This window comes from Eurosta solidaginis, chromosome 5, assembly GCF_040869045.1.
Source record: "Eurosta solidaginis isolate ZX-2024a chromosome 5, ASM4086904v1, whole genome shotgun sequence".
NCBI lineage: Eukaryota > Metazoa > Arthropoda > Insecta > Diptera > Tephritidae > Eurosta > Eurosta solidaginis.
In genome coordinates, this window is record NC_090323.1 from 11,184,400 (window position 1) to 11,211,601 (window position 27,202).

General features: G+C 35.4%; 1 protein-coding gene across 25 annotated transcripts in view; it reads left to right on the plus strand.

Annotated features, from left to right (window-relative positions):
• The window catches only part of nrm (neuromusculin), an 819,260-nt gene that overhangs the window by 429,737 nt on the left and 362,321 nt on the right, over positions 1-27,202 (plus strand). For 13 of the 25 annotated variants that reach the window (XR_010953392.1, XR_010953393.1, XM_067786945.1 and 10 more), the window contains exon 2: positions 11,024-11,168. The exons of 10 other annotated variants lie outside the window; for them this stretch is intronic. The gene's annotated coding sequence lies outside the window, so the exon portion shown is untranslated. Of the gene's footprint in view, positions 1-6,014; positions 6,476-11,006; positions 11,169-27,202 lie in introns of all 25 variants that reach the window. 2 more of the 25 variants (XM_067786925.1, XM_067786922.1) reach the window with 2 other exon arrangements.

The following is a 27,202-nucleotide window of genomic DNA, read 5'->3' on the forward strand; positions in this document are numbered from 1 at the left end:
CAATATTCTATACAAATTACAGATTCTCAATCAATCTAATTGATTTTTCTGTTAAAGCAACTGATTTCATTGGTAGATTTTACACCAAGCAACTGTCAGTGTTGGGCAAATGCATCAGCTAATTTTAAAGAGAATTTTACAGTCACGGCGCTCACTACTTTGTTATTATGATCCTTGTGCCACCCAAATCTCTGTAATTGCTCTCTGGCTTAAACACCAGGGCTAGACGGTCGCGTCTTATGATGGTAGCGTGCTACGCCTAGCATGCTTAATATCCTTATAGAAAGACCTGGAAAAAAGTTACATTGAAATCTGTAGAAAAATGTTTTTAAGTGTATTATTTTTTAACAGAACTGCCGTTTCAGTCTTCGTACTTTTTTTGTTTTGTTGATTAGAATATGCAACCGGTTAGTTCAAAATCTAATTTTTGCGAAGTTGTTTCAACAGCTTTTTGATTGATAAAAATCTACAGAAATGTCACTTGAATTGGTCCCTAATTTGGTTGGTTTTGCAATTTTTTTCTTTCAGTGTACTGACATAAATATATCTACATTCAAAGCTGGTTAGCAGGACATGCAAAATTATTAAACTTAATTTAATAAAACTGGTTGCCAAGGTAGACCCTTATGGCTAAATCCTTCAAGTAGAATTGAAGGTCCTCTTATGAGGGATTATTATGGAAGCGAGTATATTTATTTTGCGTCATAATTGCAACTATTGACTTGTTTTGATGTTCGTAACTGTTAGTTTGTTCGAACAACAATTATCTTCTTAACAGTTCAGATCTTGCGAAGGTGTAGCTCAAAAGCTTATGTCAGAATTTGCTGAAAAAATTTTCCTAGTGTTCACACCGGTGCGGAGGGCTTTATTCCAGATTTCTTTTTCATAGAACCCTTATCTGAACTGAATATATATGTATAATGCAGTTATGAGCCAGATGGTAGCTGATAAGAACTCTGAATTCTGAAAATTTTTCCAAAAAATCCGGCGGATATCGGAAGTATTCAATACTTCAGCAGATTCCTGCAGAAATTATAACGACAACATGGTAGCTGGTATGTGATGTACAAAATGTGCTTAATTTGTGGAGGGAACATTTCTTCTCATTGCTGGAAAGTGAGGGAGAAGACGAAGCCGCTACACTTATCGCCGCTGATATAAAACACGTTCCTGCACTCGATTATGACGATGTGAGAATATCAAAATCCCCGCTTAAAAATCAGAAGGCGTCAGGTAATGACGGACTACCCGTCAAACGGTGGCCAAGAGCTAATGGCATGCATGAATCAACTCATATCCACAACACGGTCGAATAGGTACACGCCTTAAGATTGAATTTAAGTGAGCTCTGTCCAATCCATAAGAAGGGCGATGTCATACACAATGCCAATTTCCGCGCATTCAGCCTGCTTAATAATGCGTATAAGTTTCTATCAAAGGAATAGTCGAAAAACTAAAGCCCATAGCCAACGAATTGATTGGAGTTTATCAGTGCAGCTTCGGACCTAGTAAATCTACTATCGACCAGATTTTCACAATGCGCCAAATCAATGGAAATACTCACGATAAGAAAATTGAACTCTTCGTCTTTTTGTCAACTTCAAAACAGGTACTAACAACGCGAAAAGAGGTTGCTTGTACGCTGCTTTGTCTGAATTTAAATTTCCTGCAAGCTTAATAAGGCTTTGCCAAATCACGTTGAATAATGCCACCAGGTCGGTTAAGATTGGGAAAGATCTCTCCGAGGCATTCGAAACCAAACGACGCTACAGACAAGGCGACACCTTTTCGTGTGATTTCCCAAACATAATGCTAGAAAACACAATTTTAGCAGCAGAACTAAACCGTGGTAGTACAATCTGTTATAAGAGCGTACAACCACTGACGTATAATGATAATATTGTTAGTTACTTAGTTAGATAAAGTTTCAAAAGAAAGTTTTGCCGTTAATGAGGACAAAACAAACTGCGTGCAGTCATCCAAAAAAGAAACAGTGCCTTAGCGCTTGGGCTGGCACGTCACGGTTGACGTTTATCGAGGATGTGAAGGTTAGGGTCTATTTGGAAACCAGCATAAACTGCAAAAACAATGTCAGCCTAGAAACTAAAGGAAGAGTAAATCTTGCCAAACCCGTGCTACTTTGGACTGAGTAGGCAACTGAATAGTAAAGTCCTTTTTCGACGAACAAAATAGACGTTCTACAAGTCGTTCATCAAAAAAAAAAATAAATAAATGTAAGGCGCGATAACCTCCGAAGAGATCTAAGGCCGAGCTTCTTTTCCAATTTGCGTCGTGCTCCTCTTTATTTTGACTACAAATTGGCCGAATGGGACCTACTTGTTTTATGCCGACTCCGAACGGCATCAGCAAGGCAGATGAGTTTTCACTGAGAGCTCTTCATGGCAGAAATACACCCGGACCGCTTGCCAAACACTGACGAGGGACGACCCCGCTTAGAAACATTTTCTTCTAATTGAAAAACCTTATTTCTAAAATTTTGATGTTGCTTTGCCCGGGGTGTGAACCCAGGGCATACGGTGTGGTAGGCGGAGCACGCTACCATCACACCACGGCGGCCGCCGTCGTTCATCATACCTCAAGAGAAAAGTTCTCCAAAAAAATTACAGTCCTTTCCGTGATGCTCACAGGGGTAGTATCAAAGATTTGACGATACTGCCGCGAACCTCCACTGAGTTGCAAAAGGCAGGTGAAAGAGGACTTGACGTACCTTGGTGCTCCCAATCGGCGTGAGTTTTCGTGATTTGTTACGAAAGAGTAAAAATTGCTTAGGCAGTAAAGCACTAATAAAGAATGATGATGGTAATGATTTGTTAGCAGAGGAGGGCCTTATCTAACCGAATTTCGATATGGGTCCGGTATCGTGTTAAAAAAATTTGTGAGCTAGGATGGTCTTCAAGCAAACTCCCATGTAGGATATTTTTCAAAAGTTCGCTTTATCTAAGCATTTTTGAAAAGGCAGCGTCGATAGTAATCCATTGTTTTTGTTACGTTGCGGGATCTAAATCCATTAAAGGATTATCTCAGGAACGTTTTGTAATTTACCCTATCACGTCCTACAGCCTAAGCCGATTGATAGGCGTACGTATATACATTCACTAACAATGAGGTTGCAGGGGCTGGATAGATCTTAAACTAGAGATGGTCAGCAGATGTTCCGAAGCAAATTGAGTCGCGCTACTCTGTGTGACCAATTTTGAGTGGCATCTTAAGATATATTGCATATTGTGATTCAAGATCTAAGTAAAGGGTCCATTCAAATTTCCAAACTCATACAGTAACAGCTTTATTATCATCTGAAAAAGTTTTTTTAATAAGAGGCTTTTACATTTCCGGATATCTGTATATTGTATGGTAGATATGTTGTATGGCTTGTTTTTTAACTTGTCTGATGTTTATTATAAAACTTGTTGGAATTAGAAAAAAATTTGGTGTCGTTTTAGAGCCCTAAAAGTCTGGATAGTTGGGCTCCTGCTTCTTTCTTTTTATTTTTGTTTTGGCTGTTTCTTCCTTTTTTTGCATATGTCATTATTTTAAAATAGAAAAATTTGGAGGTAGGATTTATAGAAACAATCGTAAAAAAGAAACAATATTTCAAAGAGGAAAAAATTTCATTAATGCTGACCAAAAAATTTAGCAAATATTAAAATTTACTTAAGTGAATTAAAAAAGAGAATCAACTAAGCATACAAAAAACAAAAATAAATGAATGAAATAACAGTGATCTCATAGCAAAATAGCTAATTAAACAAAAACAACAACAATAAAAATGAACAAATAGCGGAAAATCACAGAGAATAAAGCAAAATTGGGCTACAAAATTTTTGCGCTTAAAATAAATAGTTTCGTATGAGATGAACATGTGTTTGCATAAGATCTTTTTTTACTTCGTATTTGCTACAGAATATTTCAATAAAAGCTTATAAATAAAGCGATAGGAAAAATAAAAACTATTATAAAAATAAAAAATACAATGAAATTAATACAATGAAGTTGAACTCAAACCAGGGACTCGCACCAAAGTTTTATTACGAATTACCTTATCCCTTATAATATATTTATTTACTTTCTGCAAGAAATTGTATATTTTTTCAAACTGGTATTATAAGAGAGCATTTTGAGTTGCCCTGAATTCTTGGAGTCTTGGGAAAGTCGTTAATATAAATTGAATGGAATTGAGCCGCAACTCCATATTTTAGTACTTCATATTGTAGCGAATTCTATAGATTGTCGATTAATTACCACCTCCTGTTATATTTCGAATTCCTGAATTGTCGAATAAATAACTCTTTTATATCAAGATATATTACTATGGTAGTAAAAACTTAAGATCAATTTACTCGCGTACTTCATTTAAAGGGTGTTAACATCGAACTCATTCGTTATTCCTCAGCATGCGCTGCTTTTATACTCTCAGTTTCCTGGTTCGATTATTACTCTTTCTAGTTTTTTTCACGAATAGCCGTCTCGAACAGTTGCTTGTTTATTTCTCGTTTCTGTAAGTATCTCATAATTATGTTTGTCTTCTAGTTATATGCGTGTATATGTGTGAGTAAGAACTTCTATGCGTTTAGCTGTTGTTCGCTTGTATGTGTAATAATGTCTGAGATCTCCTGCGCTCTAATGTCGTATATCTCGATTGAAAATCTGCGGACAGACCCATACTCGAGAAATATCAATATTGGGGGTTGAAGGTTGTCACAGTTTGGTTACCGCATTTGATATACCAATCCTTTGTTTGTAGAAATTTAACAATAAGATAGATACGTGGTATGGTGGGCGCGTGTTCCACCTAATATAATAATGAAGATCCTGGGTTTACGCCCCGGTTAAAGCCGCATAAAGATCTTAGAAACAAGTCTTTTAAATAAGAAGAAAATTTTTCTAAACGGCGTCGCCCATGGGCAGTGATTTGCCAATCACTCGGAGTGTATTTCTGCCATGAAAAGTTACTCCGTGAAAACTCGTCTCCCTTCCAGATGTCGTTCGGAGTCGGCATAAAATATGTAGGCCTCGTACTGCCAAATTGTAGGAAAATTCGAAAGAAAAGCTCGGTCTAAAATCTCTTCAGAGGCTATATGGCCTTATATTTATTTAGTTATTTAAGAAAGATAAAAAACATCACCATGAGAAGATCTATTGTTTTTGTTTGTCTATCTGTTTCCTATATCTGTTCCCCGATTACTCAAGAGGTTGCCAGCGCAATATATAGCTTCTCCAACCCAATTGTCAACCTCACATGTCCGTGGCGAATCCTGTTTCATTAACAGCCGCGGCTCTGGCGACCCCAAGTTCCTCACGGAACTAGGGGTTCGGGAGAGCAGTATGGCCTAGAAGGTTTAATATGGTCGGGCTAGTACCTTAATGGTGCTTTGTTACCGGAACGTACCGGATCTCTATCCTTCAAAGGACAATCAACATCGATAACGCTCTCCAAAGCCTTCGGGGTGTGTCTTTATCGTTAATACAACAACAAAAGCAACAACAGATAATGAACTGTCTATAGTTTACATTTGAACGACTTACAATGCTTCCGACGATGATGTATATTGGAACGGTTTTCCGTTATCCCTTGTCAAACCGGTTTCGGCATTGTGCCATCATCAGTTTCGATTTTCGTTCTGATCTGTTGTTGTCGTTTTTCTTGTATTTATAGTACGTATGTACATGAGTAGGTATTGTCAATATGGATCTTTGTGTATATTTATGTATATGTGCTGTGTGTTCATTCAGAACCGTGGGTGGTTTGGACTGATCGATTTGTGTGGCTGACTGAGGCAGGTAAAAGTCAGTAATTCTAGGCGCTTAACCTTCTTTGTGGATTTATTGCTTTGGTGCGTTTATTGCATTGTCTTTGTTTGTTTTTGTGTGTTTATTTGTTGGACTTGTGTGATTACTTTGTTTCTTGTAAACAAGTTTTAGAGCTCAAATATTGTGTCAGAAATTATGTTTATCTCTCGTTTATTATTCTACCCTTGAATGTTCTCTGTTTGCAGATTTCCATGTTTTCGAATACGTTCAGTCGATGCTGCTGATTTTGACTGCTTATGGCAATAATTTTTCTAACCACCTTTGAGTCGAAACCAATTAAAGGGTAAAATATTGTCAACAAATATCACTCAAGCGCGAAAAATGCGCTTATGGCTCATCTCCAAACGGTGTCAATGCCACAGCTGTTAGCTCACAAAATTTACTCAATAAACAACGCAGTTTTCATACAATTTTATTGTAACTAAATACCCAACGTCAGATGATTTCCTAAAATGCTGCCCAGTCAGCCTGACTAAGTGCTTTTCATTTTCGAAAGGCACTTTTAATTTACGCATCATCGAACACCGGAAATTCCTTTAATGACCAAACAATATCATAACAACGAAGAAAAAACATAAAACAAGTATTATTATTTCCTACTCTTCCAAAGCACTCACAGATGCATTTATGTAACGACAATTGAGGGGTGAGTACCAAATAAAACACAGACAGCGAACATAAAAAAATTCGAAATTGCTGTTAAACCGTAAGGCACGTAACGACCAAAATTTGTTTGATTATGTGTGTGTGTGCATTGAGAGTTTAGGCTTTTTTCCCAATGGCAATAATTCAAGTATACCTCTCTTAAACTTTTTTGTTTTGGTATATTTGATATAAACATAGCCCAAAAGGTATTTGAAGTATAGTTGCCACTCTATTTTTTGGGCATACAAATTTATTTTGTAATTTTTTTTTTTTTTAACTGTACAATATGCTCTTAGGTAAGATTGAACTGGCTGGTCTGTGAGAACCGCACATTGACTGAATAAGTCCACAGTGTTACCAGACGTTTGTTCAAGAACCAACCTTAAAAACGCTTTCAGCAACCAAGTTCTAATTATGTTATAAATCAAGTCCGTTCTCTTGGCAAATACAAGAAGCTTTTCAGGTCTTCTGGCACTTGCTGCTTCTGTATTTTATAGCTACACCACTCCTAACAGCTGGAGTCTTAGCCTTGCAAGCTTGTTGGAGAGATATGCAAAAACTAAATTTGTCTTATCCGTTATTGGTTGACAATCTTAAATTCAGCAAGTCCAGCTGATTTCAATTAAGGCAAAGGCCTAGCTAAAAAAAAATAAAAAAAGCGTTTTACCTTCGAAGAGATGTTGGCCGTGCATCTATTCTAATTTGCGCCACACTTCTTCGAATCGGCGGGCGGGCTCTACATTTCATAAGAAGCTTTCAGTAGCAGAGTGTCCACTATTTTCTAATAGAATTAGCTTTTTTCAAAATGTTTGATGTTGTTGTTCCCACTACCACCACATCACGATGGCCACCAGGAATAACTTAGAGCCAACCTATTAAGGCTGCTACTTTCATAAGCATACTTCAGCGCAGCCTCTTGCATTAAATTGCATAAAAGGGATCTGCTGTGCGAATAATATTATAGTGCCTTTGTCCTGCCTCTTTTGTTTTCATTGGGGCGAAGAACTTTTGTCAAAACCAGAAAGAGTAAACTATGACTGCCTGTATCACTATCTGGTTTATCAAGAGCTGCTTTCAGTGGAAAAAGGAATGGAGCAGCTATTTATGTGAACTGTAGCCTTACTCGGAAATCGACGTAGCTAGACTCCCTGAAGAAGTTCCAGAAGCATCGAAACGCTTAGGAGGGAAACAAAAAATTTTAATGTTGCCTTATAATTAACAAGCGATCGTAAGGCTCCATTTCAGTATATAAAAACCGACATTTTGGCGCATTTAAATGTCTGCCATAAGGAGAAAATGTTGGTGGCAAATTTACAAAACGTGGAGTCGTTATATTGAGGTTGCATCTTTTGTTGGCATTGTGCTTCAATATTTTGATCAATGTGCTAGGTTAAACTTAATTTGCTGTAAAAAGCAGCTTAGGGTCGTTCCATTTGCTCTTATTATCTATTGCCACATTAACTAATGAAAAATATTCCAATAATGAGAAAGTAAGCCTGAACGAATAAAAACAGGTTTACATAATTCAAATATCAAGCAACAGCGCTAAATTTATAGCTACGTTAAATACTATAATTACAGTTATTTGAAAAAAAGGCCATCACACCATTTTTTATCTGCTAATAAATAGTAATTTGCTGAATGTATTTACTTGGTTTGTTAACTGCCTATTCGGTTGTTTAATTCGTTTGTCTCGAAACATTCGTTAGTCAGCTGTCATTTTGACATTTTGTTAGCTGTCAGCATTAAATTTATAACGTACCACAGTAGCAAGAACAACTGGCTGCATTAATCAAGCACGTTCAATCATTATTTTTGTTTAGATACTCCCCCTAACATTTTTACCACATTAAAATGTAAATTTGAATTCCTTAATCGCCTGCAATCGGCTTTTCATGTTTGTGCGCCTAAAAGCATGCTTTGTTTTACAGAATTTTAAAAATGCACTGAAGCGTTTAATTTACACAAAATTCAAAATAAGCTAAGCTTATTGGATTTTCATTTCAAGTTTTCCTAAATGAAATGCTTGTAAAAGGGACGTGGGCTCGAAGAATGCGCAACATTTTTGAAAAAAGATGTATGCCGATACATAAATTCGTAAAGTGCTGTATTTGAAAGCGAATTCATGTATTTTCTTACGACAATTCAAATATGTGCTGCGCATTATTGAAGCCAAGTGGCTTAAGATAAAGGAAAAATATTTAACATAAAAAGAATGACGCATTTAGGGATAAAAATAAGATAACATACCAAACAAACGCATTAAGTAGATAGTTGCGTAATCTCAATTAAGAAAGTCGAATAGAAGTCAAAGGCCTCAAAATCGGAGGACAGGGGCGAATGGGCATTGTATTCTTTTCTAAGGGGCACAAGGTCCCAAATGGGACCAGGCTTAAGCTGGAGGGGTGACCCTGCGGAAGAAACCTTGCACAAAATATATAGAAATCGTTCTAGATAGTAAATTGTCGTCTAAGTTCAACATGGAGGAGATAATGAAGGCCTCGGTAGGAATTATGCATGCAAATAATACTGGGTGTACGCAGAATCTATCGCGCTCTCTCTCTTTCTCATTGGGTATTTACAGCGTTTTTTATACTATGGAGTCGTTGTTTGGTGGGTGAGAAAGGAACCTATCTCAAAACATAGAGAGTGTATACAGGCTATCAATGGTTATCGGTACGTGAGACCACAAACAGCTCCGATGGCTGCACTGTATGCCATTCTGCACATTCCACCTATAAATCTGGTAGCAAAGAACATAGCGTCAACAATTGCAACGAATCTCAGTGCCCCAAAGCAGCTTAAGCCTATACCATACGGAGTATGTAGTAGTATAGCGTCATCAATTAGTGGACGAACGAACTACCTTATTGGGTACCTGCGCTTCGTAAGGGCACTTAGAGTCACAATGGAAGTGAAGGGTTGAAACAAGGGTGACCACATGGCAGACAAGGCGCATACGTTAATATAGATAGTTCCAAAGTGAAATGAATTGAAAGAGCAGGATCTGCAGTATACTGTACGGGTCGAGAAACGAACAGATCTTAAAAGCTGCAAAGTCATGTAGCGTTTTTCAGGCCGAAGTTGTAGCCATAACCAAAGCAGTAGAAATACTAGAGCAAAATAGCTTAAAGTGCAGCCGCGTAAATTTCTGTATTGCCAGCCAAGCAGCAATTACGGCTGAAATCCTAATGGCACAAAATTTAATCTTAAATTGTGTTAGAGTGTAAGCAATCCCTGGAAAGATTCAGAATAGGTAGAAGTAGGCATCTTTGTACCCTACATAGCATGGAGCATATGGGAATTGAAAAATATAGTATGAGCTGGCTAAATAGCGCGAATAGCTTAAAGCTTGTTCCGTAGACATTCCAAACAGATTTAGCGAGTTTAAAGGAAGACGAGAGCTACACATGATCGATCAAGCAGGAAAGGCGTGGAACGAAGATCGTGTGTAGGTCTTACAACGTAGATTAAAAAGTTCCTCTTACCAATGAAAAGAGAAAATACATAAGTATTTTGGTTGGACACTGACTTCTAGCATCACATGCTTTTGAACTAAGCTTAGTAAGTGGTAGTAATGATCGTGTACGTTTTGTGCTCTTGCCCTTTGCTTGCCGGGCTAAAGCTCCAGCTTTTAGGATTGATACAGCTGTCAGATCTCGAAGCGGCAACTAGCATAGGTCCTACAAAGCTTCTCGTAATTGCCCATTTCCTCATCATACTTTCGTCACTTACCAAATCTCTAGCTGTTTTTAAGATTCACGCTTCATATAAGCCGCCCATCAGTGCCTGTGACATTAAATTGCAAAAATTTGTTTCTTTTAACATTTGCTTCTTTCAACGTTTATGTTCAAATTTTTAAAAAGCTATAAAATTTGTAGAAATCTTATGAAAGTGTCCGACCATAAAATAAATCAATTCATTTTCATATAAACTACGACAACAATAAAATTATTAAGAAAACCATGAAATTTTCCATTTTACGCCGCCCACTTTAGTTTTCCAAATTCTCCGATTGCAAACACATCAAAGAAAATGACAACAGGAACGAAACCGCTAAACTGTATTCACAGTATATATAAACATATGGCTATATACACATACACCCACACATTCATATATTTGTAACTAAACTATCCGCTTAATGTGTTTGCCCTTTTCTGTTTTAAGTCAATAGCTGCCACCATAAACATGACATTGAAATGTATTTAGAAAATATATAAACGCGTATATACATACTTACATATACACACATGTAGATATGTAAGTTTACGTAAATTATTTGGCAGCGCAGCCAACAGAACGAAATGCTCTAGTAAAATGTTGTAAAAATAAATTCTCAGCGTAAAAAAAGATGAATAAATATAAAAATATGTAAAACAAAACGTTATGTTGATTTTGAAAAATTATGTGCACTAGCGGTTTTATAAATTTACGAAAAAAAGACGAAACATTCAGTATATGTGTGCTCTTTTTTAAATAACGTGCCGTATTTATTGTTTTTAAAATGTAAAATTTATACTTAATCAAAGTGAAATGTGTATGTTAGTAAACAGCAAGCAAAGATAGCTGCAAATGATTTATTAGTTGAATTTGTTTTGACTGTTGACTAAGCAAAATATTTCGGAAAGTTGGCCATTGCCATATAGACAAAATAAAGCAGACACGCTTGGACACTGTTTACGAAATCTCTGGTGAGTATTTGAAATTTCACAAAAACTATCTCTATATTTATAAATAAAAAATAGGGAAGGAAATTAGCAAATTTAAATATATACATACATTTAAAAAAAAATATATATATATATGAAGTTTTGCTTCAAAAAATTTTACTTTTTCACAGGAAATGATAAATTTCATAATTTGGTTTTTTTCTCACAATATGCGGCAAAATTATTAGGCTGACGGCAGAGTGCTCGATATAAGTTATGCTAGGCGAAAAGCGATTTTTATTTTCATATATTATCAAAGCTTGAAATGTTTCTGGCACTCTGACAACTTTTAGAATTTTCCATAGGAAGTAGTTTACAGAACTTTCTATCTTTATATCATAGCAACGCTTCTCGCTTCCACTCAGTTGTTAGCCTTAAGATTTTCTTGAGATAAAGTGCACTGCGACGGCGTTATTCTTCACTACAAACAGCTACAGTTTTATGGACAAATCCAGTGCTGTCTATTGTATTTCCTAACACGTAGTTTTTAACAAACTTAGCCGTTTTTTGTAGGGAAACATTTTTGACTTTGATTTGAGGATAGTTTTCTACTTGTGCTCAAATATGATTCCTTAATTGAACTTTAATAAAGTACCGTTTTCACAGAGAAACTTAATCGATCACAATTCTGTTTAGTTAAATAATTAACTTTCCCTTTTCATACAGGGCATTTTGCTTCATTAAGCGAACATCTGTCAGCAGCCCCAAAAAAATATTGCGTTTTTACAAAAAATAGTTAAAATGGAAAGCAGCCGTTTCCTTTTTAACTATAAATACAATCAAAATAAAATGCGTACGCAACTACCCATATATGTTGCACCTAAACAAATACGTATGTGCCTATTTTCGAGAAAGCCATATTTTCTTTTGCAGCGAGAAATAAATTTTGAGTTTTTTCGTTTTTTTCTATTTTTCATAAACTGTTGAAAATAATTTATTTTTGATTTTCATTTGTTACACTCACAATGAAACTCGAAGCATAATTCAAAACCGACTGGATTTTTCACTCGATTAGGCATTCAATAAAGCAATAATGAGATAATTAAGAATTTGTATTTTATATGGAGGATTGAGTTCAATTAGGGCTTTAATGTAGAAAACTTGACTAATTATTTCATTAAGAATCTGTATGAAATTGGCATAGGATTGCAATTTTGAAACAATTTTTTTATTTAAATGCACAAGTTTGTTTATGTTTTATATTAAAGCTCGTGATATTGGATTAGTCGAATTATTCGAATACTCAAAAACTCGATTTTCGGGATTCGGTTCAGTAGAATCGAATAATCGTACATCGTATTAAAATTTCTCTCTGTCGGCTATTCGAATAATCGCTGCTTAACGGTTATTCCAATGTTGAAATATACATTTTTAAACTTTATATATAAAAACTCAATATCTTTCATTTTAAACCAATGTTAATACTCGTTACTCCAGAGCAGCGGTAGCAATTCAAAATATAATCTGCTACTACTCCGGCTGTGAAAATGAATAGATTATGGAGTCGAGCCATTGCGATAAAGTGATAGCAATGCTTTTGGCGGTATGTGAGCTAGGTCGTGTTTAAGAGCGCAAAAAAGTATTGTAACGAATTTAGTGCAATTCCTCTTATTTGCAACCTTCTACTAACTTTCGTATCTCTAAACTGTTGAATAAATAACTCCAATATTTAATAATGCAAAATGGCCTTTATTAAAGTACTTCACAATAACACTGATACTTCATAACCAATAGCCTTTTATACTCTGTGATTTCATCGTTGCATCTTCTAGGAATTTCCAGAATTTATTTAGTTACTGCTATAAAATTATAACTACAGATTTTAATTGCATACTGTTGGGAGCATATATCTGCATGTGTTTGTGCGTCTCTTCCCCGCTGCGTGTACGTACATACGTGTAGACATAATGATTGATCTATTGATGTGCATACAAGTCACTGCTTAGCATCGCCTTAGAGATGACAGTATCCCTTAGTGTTGCTAATATTCGTCACAGTATAATAGCTAGGAAACATAAGGCTTTTGTAGCAGAGCGGTAGGATAAGTCGGTATTGCTTTCGATAGCTATTTTGGGATCATTTCGGTCACTCCCAGAAAATTTCAGGGAATGTTTCGTTGTCATTTCGGGATGGTTTTTGGGAGACATATCGGGATGATTGTAGGGAATGTCAAGATTATTTGGGGACCATCTAGCGGCTTTTTCGGGGCCATTTTGAGTTCGATTTGTGGTCTTTTTCTGATGATCTTGGGGACTATTGCAGGATACTCCCGGTGTCATTAGGGATCACTTTGTGATAATTTAGGAATAGTTTTGAAGAATATTTCGAGGTTATTTTGGGGCTATCTCGGAATAATTTGTGGACGGTTTCGTAGTACTTTAAGAATAATTTCTTATGATAATTTCGTGATGATATTGGGCACTATTTCAGGGTTCTTCCGAGGTCTTTTAAAAATCACTTTGAAGTAATTTCGTGATGGTCTTAGTTGTGATCATTGCATTATAAAAAAAAAACAATTTTAGAGCACTTCCAGGGTAATATTCAATTTCGCGTAAGTTTTGAAGACTGTTTCGAGGCTGAATACAAATTTCAAATGTTGTGAAAGCCTGCGCTTTCCTCTTGGGTCTCACGCTGGCATCGATAAAAATAATTTTGTAGTCCTAAACTAAGATGCATGCAGTTCAATAAGAAATTTTTTCTACACATGCCGCGCAAGGTTGCTCACGAGTAAAGACTAGAAAAACGCACAAAAATATAAAACCTTTTACAAATTTTTATTGAACTTTTCAAAAATTGTTGGTATTTACATTTTCTAAAGAATATTCCTTTTGTTTACTAGGGATGAAGGGATTTGTGAATTTTGATTATGTTTATAGGTGTCGTACTGCTTGCATTAGCCAAATATTTTATTTATATTAAATCTCATGGATTTAGTTAAATTTCATTTTATATACATTTTGATTGCGTTACATTTACAATTTACATTAAAAACCTTTTAGGTGATACTTTTCCCCTTCATATGCCATTTTCATAACAACTGGTCTGAAAATTCAATTACATTTCTAATCGCCTTAAAGTATGCAGTTGAAATTGAATTTTAAATATTTAAAAGGCGAAAATATGCTTTTTAGTTTCTTAACTAAAATGTCTTCAATTTGAGAAAAGTACAGTAAAATGGATATACAAAATGTCATTTTAAATAAAGTCTAAAACAAGAAAATCGTTTAGCACAATTTTCAGACCAAACGGTTAAGTTTCACAGTTTGTTGCTTGAAAGTGATGTGGCATGGCTGCTGATGCTGCTGCTTTTGCCGCCGTTGTTCGTTTCATTTTGTTGTTGTTGTGGGCACAAGAACAAATTCCAGTGGGATTGTGTACAATTTTCAACGTTGATTGTAAGCTTCAATTTATTTTTGACATATTTCTTTTTTTTTGCTTATTTGGTATTGCATTTTTTTTTTTTCATTATTATTCTTTTGTCTTCGTGCAAAGCTAACCGACATTGCCAGGTCACAAAATAGGGAACAATGTCAAAGGGGACAGCAAGAGATGTCAACAAACAGTCAGTTTTAGCGCAAACAATAGCGAAATTAGAAAAATTGAAAAGGAAAATGGAAAAAATATATATCTTTAAAAAGTGGCATAAACAAAATCAGTATAAAAGACAATAGCTTAAACAACTAAAATTATTCCCACAAGCGAAGACCAATGACCAAACCCACGTTGGCGCTCTGACCGCACTGTGAATTGTTTTTCCTCACCAAAGTGGCGTTTATCAACCTCTGATGAATTCAACGAAATTCTACAAACAATGCTAGAATACGAAAGTGTGTGAATCAACGCGTTTTGGTTAGTAATTTTACTTAAATGATGTTTGCTTTTTGTCGCTTACATTAAATAAATCATTTATTGTATATGGAAAAATGAGTTCCTCCACCATTCAAAGTAAATGAAATTAACGTTTATTAAAATACTAGCTTAACCCGGCGAACATTGTAATGCCCGAGATCGAATGAATATTGCGTTATTTTTTCTGTTTTATTTGTTGATAATTTAGTTTATTGTTCTGTAAATTGAATTGAATGTTGTACGCATATTTTGTAAAATTTCGTTTAAAACATTTTATTATTGTATCTTATTGTAATGCAAGTGGGTACACAATATTTTTGGTTTTTTCGTTCGGTGCAAACATAAACAGATTTTTTGGTGTTCCAATTCTAGAGCAAGCAACATATAGCTGGCCATGGGAAAAGCATGGACTCTCTATATTTAATCCTGCAATTTTAGGCGATTGTCCTTGTGCTTTGTTGATTTTAATTGCAAAAGCAAGGCGTAGAGGAAACTGCAAGCACTTAAAATTGAATGGCAATTCTGTAGGAATCATTGGTATCCGTGGTATGAGCACATCTTCACCTTTGCTTTTACCGTTGATGATTGTTGCTTCTATTATATTCGGCATTAATTTCTTAATGCAAAGTCTGGTTCCATTGCACAATTTTGGTGGGTCTAAATTCCGAAGAAGAATGATTGGTGAGCCAATTTTCAAAGTTAATATATGCGCCGGCATTCCAGTTGGTTCTAAAGAGTTTAGACATTCAGTTGGATAATTCACAATTTGATCTACATATGCAACTGTGTCGATCGATTTATATTTCGTCACTTCACCAGGAATTTGTTTTGAATGCGATCATTGATTTTGTTAACATGATCATTTTTGGGAGCTCGTTCGCATAGCCAAAAAAAAAAATATAAATTTAAAATTCTTAATTCTGAAATATGAAGAACCTTCGTCTTTATCGAAGGAACCTATAGCCAAAATTTGGTGATGATTGAAGTGTGGGAAATACGTTTCCATAGGGAACACACACACAGAATTTGATTTTTATAGAAGATGTAGATAGACTGAAGCTACCAAATTTTTTTAACGGCGGCAGATTACTAAACGTCGAAAAGGAATAACAGCCAAACTCAACAATGCAGTCAAACTTTAATTGTTAAAATAACCTAAGTTTATACGGCAGCCATAGTTCTGAAAAATAATATTTGTAGGGAAGGTGCCACGCCCCTGTTTTCCCAATTCCACATTTTACTGGAGGTGTTAGGGCTTAACGTCATATAGCTCCTTACCAATTTTTACTATCCTACCATTACTACATCCAGAGATATGCAGTATGATATATTCCATTTTTATGGGAGTTGCCACGCCCATTTCCCATTTCCATATTTTCTTGGTGGTGTTAGGGATTGCCCTCATATAATTCCTTACTGAATTTCAATGTTCAGGGATTTATACCTTCAGAGTTATGCAGTACTAAAGATTTCATTTGTATGGGAGGTGCCACGCCCCTTTTATATATCCAAATTATTTTTAGCGTAAAACCTTCCCCTCGATCGAAGGAACCTACAGCGAAAATTTGGTGATGATTGAAGTGTGGGAAATACGTTTCCATAGGAAATACACACACAGAATTTGATTTTTATACTCAGTTAAGCAGAGCTCACAGAGCATATTAACTTTGGTTGGATAACGGTTGGTTGTACAGGTATAAAGGAATCGAGATAGATATAGACTTCCATATACCAAAATCTTCAGGATCGAAAAAAAATTTGATTGAGCTATGTCCGTCCGTCCGTTAACACGGTAACTTGAGTAAATTTTTAGGTATCTTGATGAAATTTGGTATGTAGGTTCCTGAGCACTCATCTCAGATCGTTATTTAAAATGAACGATATCGGACTATAACCACGCCCACTTTTTCAATATCGAAAATTTCGAAAAACAGAAAAAGTGCGATAATTCATTACCAAAGACGGATAAAGCGATAAATCTTGGTAGGTGAGTTGAACTTATGACGCAGAATAGAAAATTAGTAAAATGTTGGACAATGGGCGTCGCACCGCCCACTTTTAAAAGAAGGTAATTTAAAAATTTTGCAAGCTGTAATTTGGCAGTCGTTGAAGATATCATGATGATGATTTGGCAGGAAAGTTACTCCTATTACTGTATGTATGCTTAATAAAAATTAGCAAAATCGGAGAACGACCACGCCCACTTAAAAAAAATTTTTTTTTAAGTAAAATTTTAACAAAAAATTTAATATATTTACAGTACATAAGTAAATTTTGTCAACATTCAACTACAGTAATGATATGGTGCAACAAAATACAAAAATAAAAGAAAATTTCAAAAAGGGCGTTGCTCTGCCCTTTTTCATTTAATTTGTCTAGGATACTTTTAATGCCATAAGTCTAACAAAAATTTACCAATCCTTGTGAAATTTGGTAGGGGCTTAGATTCTAGGACGATAACTTCTTTCTGTGAAAAAGGGCGAAATCGGTTGAAGCCACGCCCAGTTTTTATACACAGTCGACCGTCTGTCCTTCCGCTCGGCAGTTAACACGATAACTAGGGCAAAAATCGATATATCTTTACTAAACTCAGTTCACGTACTTATCCCTCACTTTGAGTTAGTATAAACAATGGCCGAAATCCGACTATGACCACGCATACTTTTTCGATATCAAAAATTACGAAAAATACCATAATTCTATACCAAATACGAAAAAAGGGATGAATCATGGTAATTGGATTGGTTTATTGACGCAAAATATAACTATAAAATAAAACTTTGTAAAATGGCTTTGACACCTACCATATTAAGTAGAAGAAAATGAAAAAGTTCTGCAGGGCGAAATAAAAAACCCTAGGAATCTTGGAAGGAATACTGTTCGTGGTATTACTTATATAAATAAATTAACAGTATCCAACAGATGATATTCTGGTTCACCCTGGTCCACATTTTGTTCGATATCTGGATAACCACTTCACATATACAACTACCACCACTCCCTTTTAAAACCCCCATTAATACCTTTCATTTGATATCCATATCGTACAAACAAATTCTAGAGTAAACCCTTATCTACCTTTATGGCGATATCCCTAAATGGCGTCCACCTATAGAACTATGGCCCACTCCCTATAAAATCCTCTTTAATACCTTCCATTTGATACACATGTCATACAAACACATTCCAGGGTTACCCTAGGTTCATTTTCCTACATGGTTATTTTCCCTTATGTTGTCACCATAGCTCTCAACTGAGTATGTAATGTTCGGTTACACCCGAACTTAACCTGCCTTACTTGTTATATATACATATAGATTTACACCTGCTACAACTTCACCCTTACAAATATACATTGTTACATTTTTTGTGTATTTGATTTTCCATTGATTTAAAGAAAAGTTAGTACACCAATTTTTAACGCTTTTGTATGTTTTGTTAATTAATGCTTTGCTCCATAGGATTTGGACTTTCATACTATATTTGTTATCTTGCTTGATTGCTGCGATTGTCATCTTACTACTATAACCAAAGAAATTTTTCATTTAAATTTGATAAGAGCTTGGTGGGGTTCTAATAAGTAGCAGCTGATATCAACAAGTTGTTACTTTATTATCGGCTTATTGACAAGATTTAGTTTAAGGTTTGATTTCTTATCGGTTTGTTATTGATGAGCAACAGACGTTATAATGCCAAAATAACTAACAGCGACAGTGGTTTCCAATGGTCAGTACATCGCTGGATAGAAACGATATACTTTCCGAGTAAACACCGACTTAGGAAATTCCTTCATGGGATGCGTAAATAGGTGGTCCTCAATTAAACGGGTCTTTCCTGTATCACTTCTTCAGACGATAATAAAAAAAATAAAAAAATAAATTTAAGGCGCGATAACCTCCGAAGAGATCTAAGGCCGAGCTTCTCTTCCAATTTGCGTCGTGCTCCTCTTGATTTTCCCTACAAATTGACCGGACGGGACCTACATGTTTTATGCCGACTCCGAACGGCATCTGCAAGGCAGATGAGTTTTCACTGAGAGCTTTTCATGGCAGAAATACACCCGGAGTGCTTGCCAAACACTGCCGAGGGGCGACCCCGCTTAGAAAAATTGTCTTCTAATTGAAAAACCTTATTTCTAAAATTTTGATGTTGCTTTTCCCGGGAGTTGAACCCAGGGCATACGGTGTGATAGGCGGAGCACGCTACCATCACACCACGGTGGCCGCCACTTCAGACGATAATACTAGGGTTAAAATTATCACACAAACATTTTCGCTCCTTCTGAAGACGATTCAGGGCTGATGTGATGTGATGTGATGGAGGTTGAAACTCAGGTTACCATATGAATCAATATACTAAGATCTGAACTTAACCACCTTAACCGTATGTTATCGGTGCCATACTCTATATGTGATATTTTTGACCTAGGCATAGTCGTCTGAAATAGTGAGACTGGAAAAAATAGTTTATATGCTTTAGGACTATCCTAGTATACATCCATGCCATAATATTTACCTCCGAAATTTAGCTTAGTTTACTTGGATTACTGCAACTTGTCAACCCTCATGCAAATTACATAACTGGGATTGCCCCGAAAACTCACTAGCACTACGTAGACTTCCACTGGGAAATGCTACGTCAAAACTTCAATAAATCACAACTGTGAGACGTTTCTTATGAGCTTACTTTATTTGTTCTCCTGAGTGCACCCAGTCAGAATGACCTCGTTAAAATATTATGTCATCCCATCGTTTACTAAATTGATTCAAAGTATTTTCTTCCCTGTTCTGACTACAGTTTGACTGCGATGTTCCTAGGCCACTATATAGCAACCACGTCCGGTTAGCACGTACCTGCTCGGCCCTAGAGCTTCGATTGGAAACTCAGTTCGATGCGACAGAGAGCGAGAGAGATTGATCAGCCTAAAGTTTCGTATACTTTAGGAAACGAGTTCACCAGATAAATTTGCCACCCCTCACCACCATCAAAGGTATAATGAATTGTGAAGTTACGGACCGAAGAGAAAAGGTTATCTGTCTTATAAGGTATGATCTCTATGATAGCAAGAATGTTTAAATCTTTGTAACATGTTTGATTCAATCAATCATAAGTCGATATACCGTGTTTAATTGCAGCCCGGGCAGAGTCTGTAGGTGTTGTTCAACTCGGCCCGTCATTCATAACGCGGTTTTCAGCTTTATACCATTAGAAACGTAATGTATATTGGAACGATTTTCCGTCATCCCCTGTCAAATTTGGTTTTGAGACAAACCGGTTTCGGCGTTGTAGCACCATCAGTGTCGATTCTCGTTCTGATCTGTTGTTGTCGTTTGTCCTGTATTTATAGTTCGTAGGTACATGAGCAGGTATTGTCAGAATTGATGCTTGTGTATATTTAGTTATGTGTATGTGCTGTGTGTTCACTCAGAATTGAGGGTGGTTTCTACTGATCGATTTTTGTGGCTGACTGAGGCAGGTAAAAATCCGTAATTTTAGTCGTTTGGCCTTCTTTGTGAGTCTGTGGTTTTGGGTTTACTTGTTGTCGTGTGTTTGTCTGTTGTAGAAACATACCCCCAAACTAAGCAGCAACTAAGCTTAAAGCAGAAAGCTCGCCATACAAGTTCAGGGTGTCTAAGCACTGAGAGACAAAGACACGGTGGAGGGGCGGCAAAAGACACGCACTACGTCAAAAACAGGTTGTCCTTTAATTTGATTTAATAAGAAATTACTGAAATTGGCTCATATGCAAATAAATTTTCTACATATAGCGATATAGAAAAAACAGCATACCAATGCATGAAAATTGGTCCAATTTCTCAGCCCTAATTTTGGATGTAAAAAAGCGATTTTCTTGCTTTTCAAAGAGAATAACTAATCCTCCAATCATTTTCTAAACCAATCAAATTGCAGATACTCAATCAAATGTAATAAAATATAAACAAAAATCATTCAAAGCAAATTCGCTAACTCAAACGCAGAAAAACTATTTGTTAAATTATTCAATAAATAGCAAATTCAATTGCTAAAGTTAACAAAGGACTTCTTAAAAAAAGGGCAATACAAGTAACTACTATGTGCGCTGGTAAAAAAGTTAAATTACACAAAAGTTAGATATTGTTTACCTTTTATATAAACGTGTGTATGTGTATCGCAATTTTATCATTACAAAAATGTAGCCAATTTTTTTTTCTACAGTTAGCTGATGGGGCTGAAAAGTATTTAAAATCATAGAATAGCAAGATTGTTCGCTTTTGTTTGATATTTTGTTTTATGATAGAAGCTAACACAGGGTGTAGAAACATTTTGGAAGAATGTAAGAATGGCACTATTAATGAAGTTGAGAATCAAATCAAACTAAAAGACTTTCTGTAGCTAATGTGACAGTGCCAAGTGCTAGTTCAACGTGTAAAAGAAGGAAACCTAAGAACGGGAACGGAAGGACGCACATATCATATAAAAGTAAGAAAATTCAAAAACAACATCGAGGTAAAATGTTAAGTTAGAGGTAGGCCCTGTCATATTTGTAGTTGGAACTCGTTTCTGATATAGCCTAAGTACAAATGTGATAATAGCGTGCTACGCCTACTACACCGAAATTCTTAGGTTTCACTCCCAGGCAAGGTAAACCAAAAAACTTAGAAACACATTTTTTCTATTATAATAACAGTTTTTATAAGGGGGGGGGGGGGGGGGGGGGGGGGTCGCCCCTCAGCAGTGATTTGGCAAATACTTTGAGTCTATTTCTGCCATAAAAAGTTTCTCAGTGAAAATTCATCTCCATGCTGATGCCGTTCGGATTCGGTATAAAACATGTAGGTACCGCCGATTTGTTTGGAAAATTAAAAAGGGGCACGATGGAAATTGCAACAGAAGCTCGGCCTAGTTTCCTTCGAAGATAAATTGCGCCAAGTACTATTTTTTTTTATGTTTGTTGTTTTTTAAATTCTTTACAATAATAAGCTTGTTGTTGTATTAAAAACCAACCACTTACACGGAAACTTATGCTTTCCACCTGAAATGACGGACGCTGTTGCGTATACTTAACATTTTTTTTTATACTGAGCTGAGCAGAGCTCACAGAGTATATTAATTTTGTTCGCATAACGGTAACCCGCAACGGCTTAACCTAATAGAGATAGATATAGAATTCTATATATCAAAACGATCTGGGCGAAAAAAGAAATTCATTTAGCCATGTCCGTCCGTCCGTTCGTCCATAAACACGATAACTTGAGTAAATTTCGAGGTATCTTAATGAAATTTGGTACGTAAGTACCTGGGCATTCATCTCAGATCGCTACTTAAAATGAAAGAAATCGGACTATAATCACGCCCACTTTTTCCATATCGAAAATTTCGGAAAACCGTAGAAGTGCGATAAATCACAATGGGCGTGCACCGCCCACTTTTAAAGGAAGGTAATTTAAAAGTTTTGCAAGCTGTAATTTGGCAGCTGAGTATGTAATGTTCGGTTGCACCCGAACTTAGCCTTCCTTACTTGTTATTATTTGGCTTAAACGTGTTAAACTTAATACGAACCGTATTAGGCTATTAATCGATGAGTTTAGTATAGGACTTGAAGAGCTATAATTCCTTTTTTATAAAAATTATATTCCTTCAACAAACAAACACCCTGTATGTGCCTTCGAACGAAAATCATACCACTACAACTACGTGCATTTCTTTTACCAAGAACACACAATTGATGAACTAGTGGAATGTAAAAGCGAGTAAAATTCTAACGAAATTTCAATTAATTGTGCGTTGGCTTTGTTCATTCTTTCGTCTTTCTATTTATCTTAGCTTTTTTTATCTAGTTCGCCGATAAACTATTTTTCAATTTGAAAAGTTTTTTTCGCGCTTTCACAGAGGTTTGTTGAAATTGCTTTAGCTTGAAGGAGAGTCAGCAATGTTTTCTTTTTTTGTTCAAAAAATATCCAAATATTTGAAACTGTTTTCGGAAATTTATACGAATACTTTTAGTTTAAGGAGCGAAAGAATTTGTAAATGAATTTAAAACATAAAAACATATTTGTCACCTCACAAATGCGCTGAAATAGCAAATAATAAAAGCGTGAGTGCCAAATACTCGCGAAGTACGTTGTGTAAACATAGATATGTGCGTCAATAAAATACTGCCTTTAAGTTAGCTTGAGCTTGACCAAGCGTTGACGTTACCGCGATAGAGGCAACTTTGCTAGAAACAAAATAATTTCATGCCATTTGCGCAAAGCGTCGTCTGTTTCTTATCGGTGAAAACCGACAACGGCAAAGTTATTGGTTTAATATTGGCTTATTATCAGCTTCTTTTCGGTTTATTATTAGCTTGTTATCGACGGATAACAGATTTTTCATTGATTTTGAATTGAAATTTTATCTGTATCTGTTTCAAAACAAATCGATGAGTCGTCGTTCACACTCCGATAACAAATGGGTAATACTCCAAAAATGAGTTGGAAAATTGTTTGATATCAAACCGATAACTTTTTAACTAAGAAAGTATATATTTTCGATAGATTTCCAATACATTACATAAAGTTCGTTAGTACGCTCCCAACAAACTGGTTACACTCCGTTCACAAATCTATGACTTTCTGACAACGTTCTGATCATATATCGATAACTTTTTGATAAATATCCGATAATGAATTATAAAAGTATTAGTTAAAAATCAATATTTTTTCGATAACAAAACGATAAAGAATTGGTTACATTTTGGAAACAAATCGACAACTTTTCGGTAGTAAATTAATAACTTCCTCATAAAATATCGATAACTTTTCGATGTCAAATCAATATATTTCTGCTAACGTATCTTTTTGATAAAAATTTAATAGCTCGTCGACAATAAAATGATTCCACATCTACACACCAGACTATCGGTTAAAAAACCGATAAATTGTCGATGAGAACTGAGAACATGCCCTTAATTGATAACGCAATAACAAATCAATAACTTATCGGTAACAAACTGATAACCCTTCACGTATGGCTTCGGTTTTGATTTCTTATCTTACCTTATCGTAAAAGATCAGATTGTACTGGTTTTTCAGTAACTTTTTCGGTACATGAGACTTAAGTAATCAAGAAAACTTACTTTTTTGTTATCTAACTAACTTTTTTTGAATCAGCCACTTCGTCAGTAGTGCTAACCTTCTCGGAAATGTAGCTTTACAGCACCGATGGTTTTTACGTTTCTCTTTGGAAATGGTTAGATTATTTTGAACACTGAACTGGTTCCATAATTGAGTTCAGTGATATGTTCTGTGCCTTCAAAAAATGAGTTCTTCGGTAACACGAAAGTTTCAGTTACCGTTTGCTGTTTACAATAAGAAGATGCAAATTTAAGTGATTTTAACTGTTTCCTGATATCCCACTTACTGTTGCTAATTTTCCTTTTTGGGTAGAACATTCACTGAAATATTTCTTAATAAGTGATAGAGTTGGACGAAGCCAGATAGACGATTTTTTACCGTACGCGTTTCTGCGCACCAGAAATGATCGTACTTTATCCAACTTAGTACTAAAACACAACCCAAAATCTCCAAGTCAGGTTCCACTTTAGATTATGTATCTAACCTGTATCAAGCGCTTTCTAGCGAACAATCATTTTATTGCTAGCATAAGCTGGATAGAGCGTAAAATCGTATTTCATCTTCACGTACGTGCTACTATTACCTTTCGGAAGTATTTCGATCCGATTGATATGCTTCAGCTATCGTTTATCCATAATACAACTTAAAGTATGCAATATATGGCAATATGTAGACTGTATATAAGGTTTCTATACTTGAGGCGCTCTCACTATTACTTCATATATTTTAACAATTCAGCTAAATATAACAGTTAGTAAGCTTTGCATATGCACTATCATGTATTTGAGATCCGCAGGAGGTGGTAAACTAAAGATATCACTAGAATGCTGCTACCAGGATTTTAATTTTTCTCGCAGTTTCAAAGTCTGTGTTAGCAATAACTTCTTTGTTTTTTCTTCCTTTGTCTTATACAATTTCCAACGGTTATTCAATGCCTGAAGATGAACATTTAAGGCGTCGAAGTTCTCCTTAAATTCAAAATGCCCCCTTTTTAAGACTGCTAGAAATTTCGACACTAAAAGAACCGCTCTTATTTGTTTATCACTATCCCTTCAAGTGGTGTGCACATATCACGCCCAGATAATGAAAGTTTAATACAGAAATAAAAGCTTGTCAATATAATTTATGTTTTATTAAGATAACGTAAATGAAGTGTCGAACTACGCATTCAAAGGATCTGCGATAAGTTTTCATGTCATGCATTTCATGTATGTCAAAACTATTTTCAAACTTTGTCTTAAGGGAATTTGCTATGGATATTTGACAAACTTAAGTGAAAGTTGTTCACGTTCAATAAAGCTGTCACGTATATATACATTTAGGTGTGTATACGTGTGCAATACCACAACAATCCAATCACAATCATAGTTCCAAAGTAAATTCTAACACCAAAATCCTAAATAAATAATAAACAAAAATAAAACAAAATATTTATAGGTCCACATTTCGATTATATTATTATTGACATGGCACACTTATAAGTGTATAAACATTAAGTTAAGCGTGAGACGTGAGTGTGACTTTATCAAAACGATTTTATACTAAAAATATTGTTACATAAACATGCAGCAGATGTTAGAAAAATGTTTCTATTCCCGTTGCTAGCCATGATATTGCTAAGCGCAAAATATAGCTTATCAGCAGGCGTTAGGGACGGCTAAACAATTTTTATTTTTTTTATTTTTCTAATATAGCATATTTTTTGGCAACAACTAAAAACATACAGAGTCATATAAAATGCCCGGAAAATGTGTGGTTCTACATTGTTTTTTATTTACATATTAATCTATGTAAGAATATCTAGCATGATATTACATACGCACATACATACATATGAGCCTTCATATCAAGGCTTAATAAATTCATGGTATTTATCAAAGGAGTAGGGAAAAAATAACGCTAAAAACTCTGCAACACATAACATGATTTACAGCGTTACACAAAGTAAAACAAATAAAGAGAGCTTGTATCTAAAACTATGCGAGTGGTATTAGAGAATTTCGTGTCTGTGTGCGTTTGTGTTAGTCCAACGCTTTGCATTCCTTCTGAGGACTGCGTCAGAGATACGGTCGCTAAACTTTAACATAAAAATAAATGTATGCTAATATGAATAAAAAGATTGCCGATTTATCGGTTTGTTATCGCTGCGTCTGTGGCTTCGTATTGGTTGGCCGATATGTTATCGACGTGTTGAACATGTGTCATTAATTTTGTATTGAATATTTATTGCTATCTCTTTCATAACACAATTATGAGTTATCGTTTAGAAATCAATAACATACAGCTAATAGTCCGAAAAAAAATATAATTTTTTGATATCAATTCGATAACTTTTTGATATTAAGGCGATTACTTCTTATAACAAATCGATTATATTACAACAATAAATCGTTACGTTTTTTATAACAAATCGTTAAGCATTTAATTAATAAGTGATCACTTTTTGATAATTTATCGATAACTTTTTGATATGATATCGATAAATTTTCGCTAAAAAGATAAAACATAGCGATAATAAATTGGTAAAACCCCGTTAACAAATCTATAGTTATTTTATAATATATTCATAACTGTTCGATAAACTTTTCGTTAACAAAACGATTACTCGTCGACAAGAATTCGGTTACCCTTTGATGACCTTTGTTGTTGATGGCACGTCTTAATTTCCTCGATAGATAGTCGAAAAGAAATGTATAGCACGCCCATAGCTGGTCGATAACAAACCGTTAACACTTCGATAACAAGTTGACAACATGCCGTCTTGTTTCGATGCTGCCCACATTGTTCCCGCAATATGCTTCTATACCATTTAGTGTTCCCCCACACGGCATACTAATACCACACACTACGCCTAATGACAACAAGTTTTGGTCCTGCAATGGACGAATAAATTTTATAGCATAAACAGCTACCCCATTTTTTTTTGGATTCTTCACCTCGTGGAACCTGGTACTATCACGTCTATTTACGACGTGGAATTGACAGATGACGCAAATATTGGACATTCAGGTCGATGGTGTTAGGCTACCGACTGTCACTCACCCACCGAAATTGTATTGTACAAAACTACAA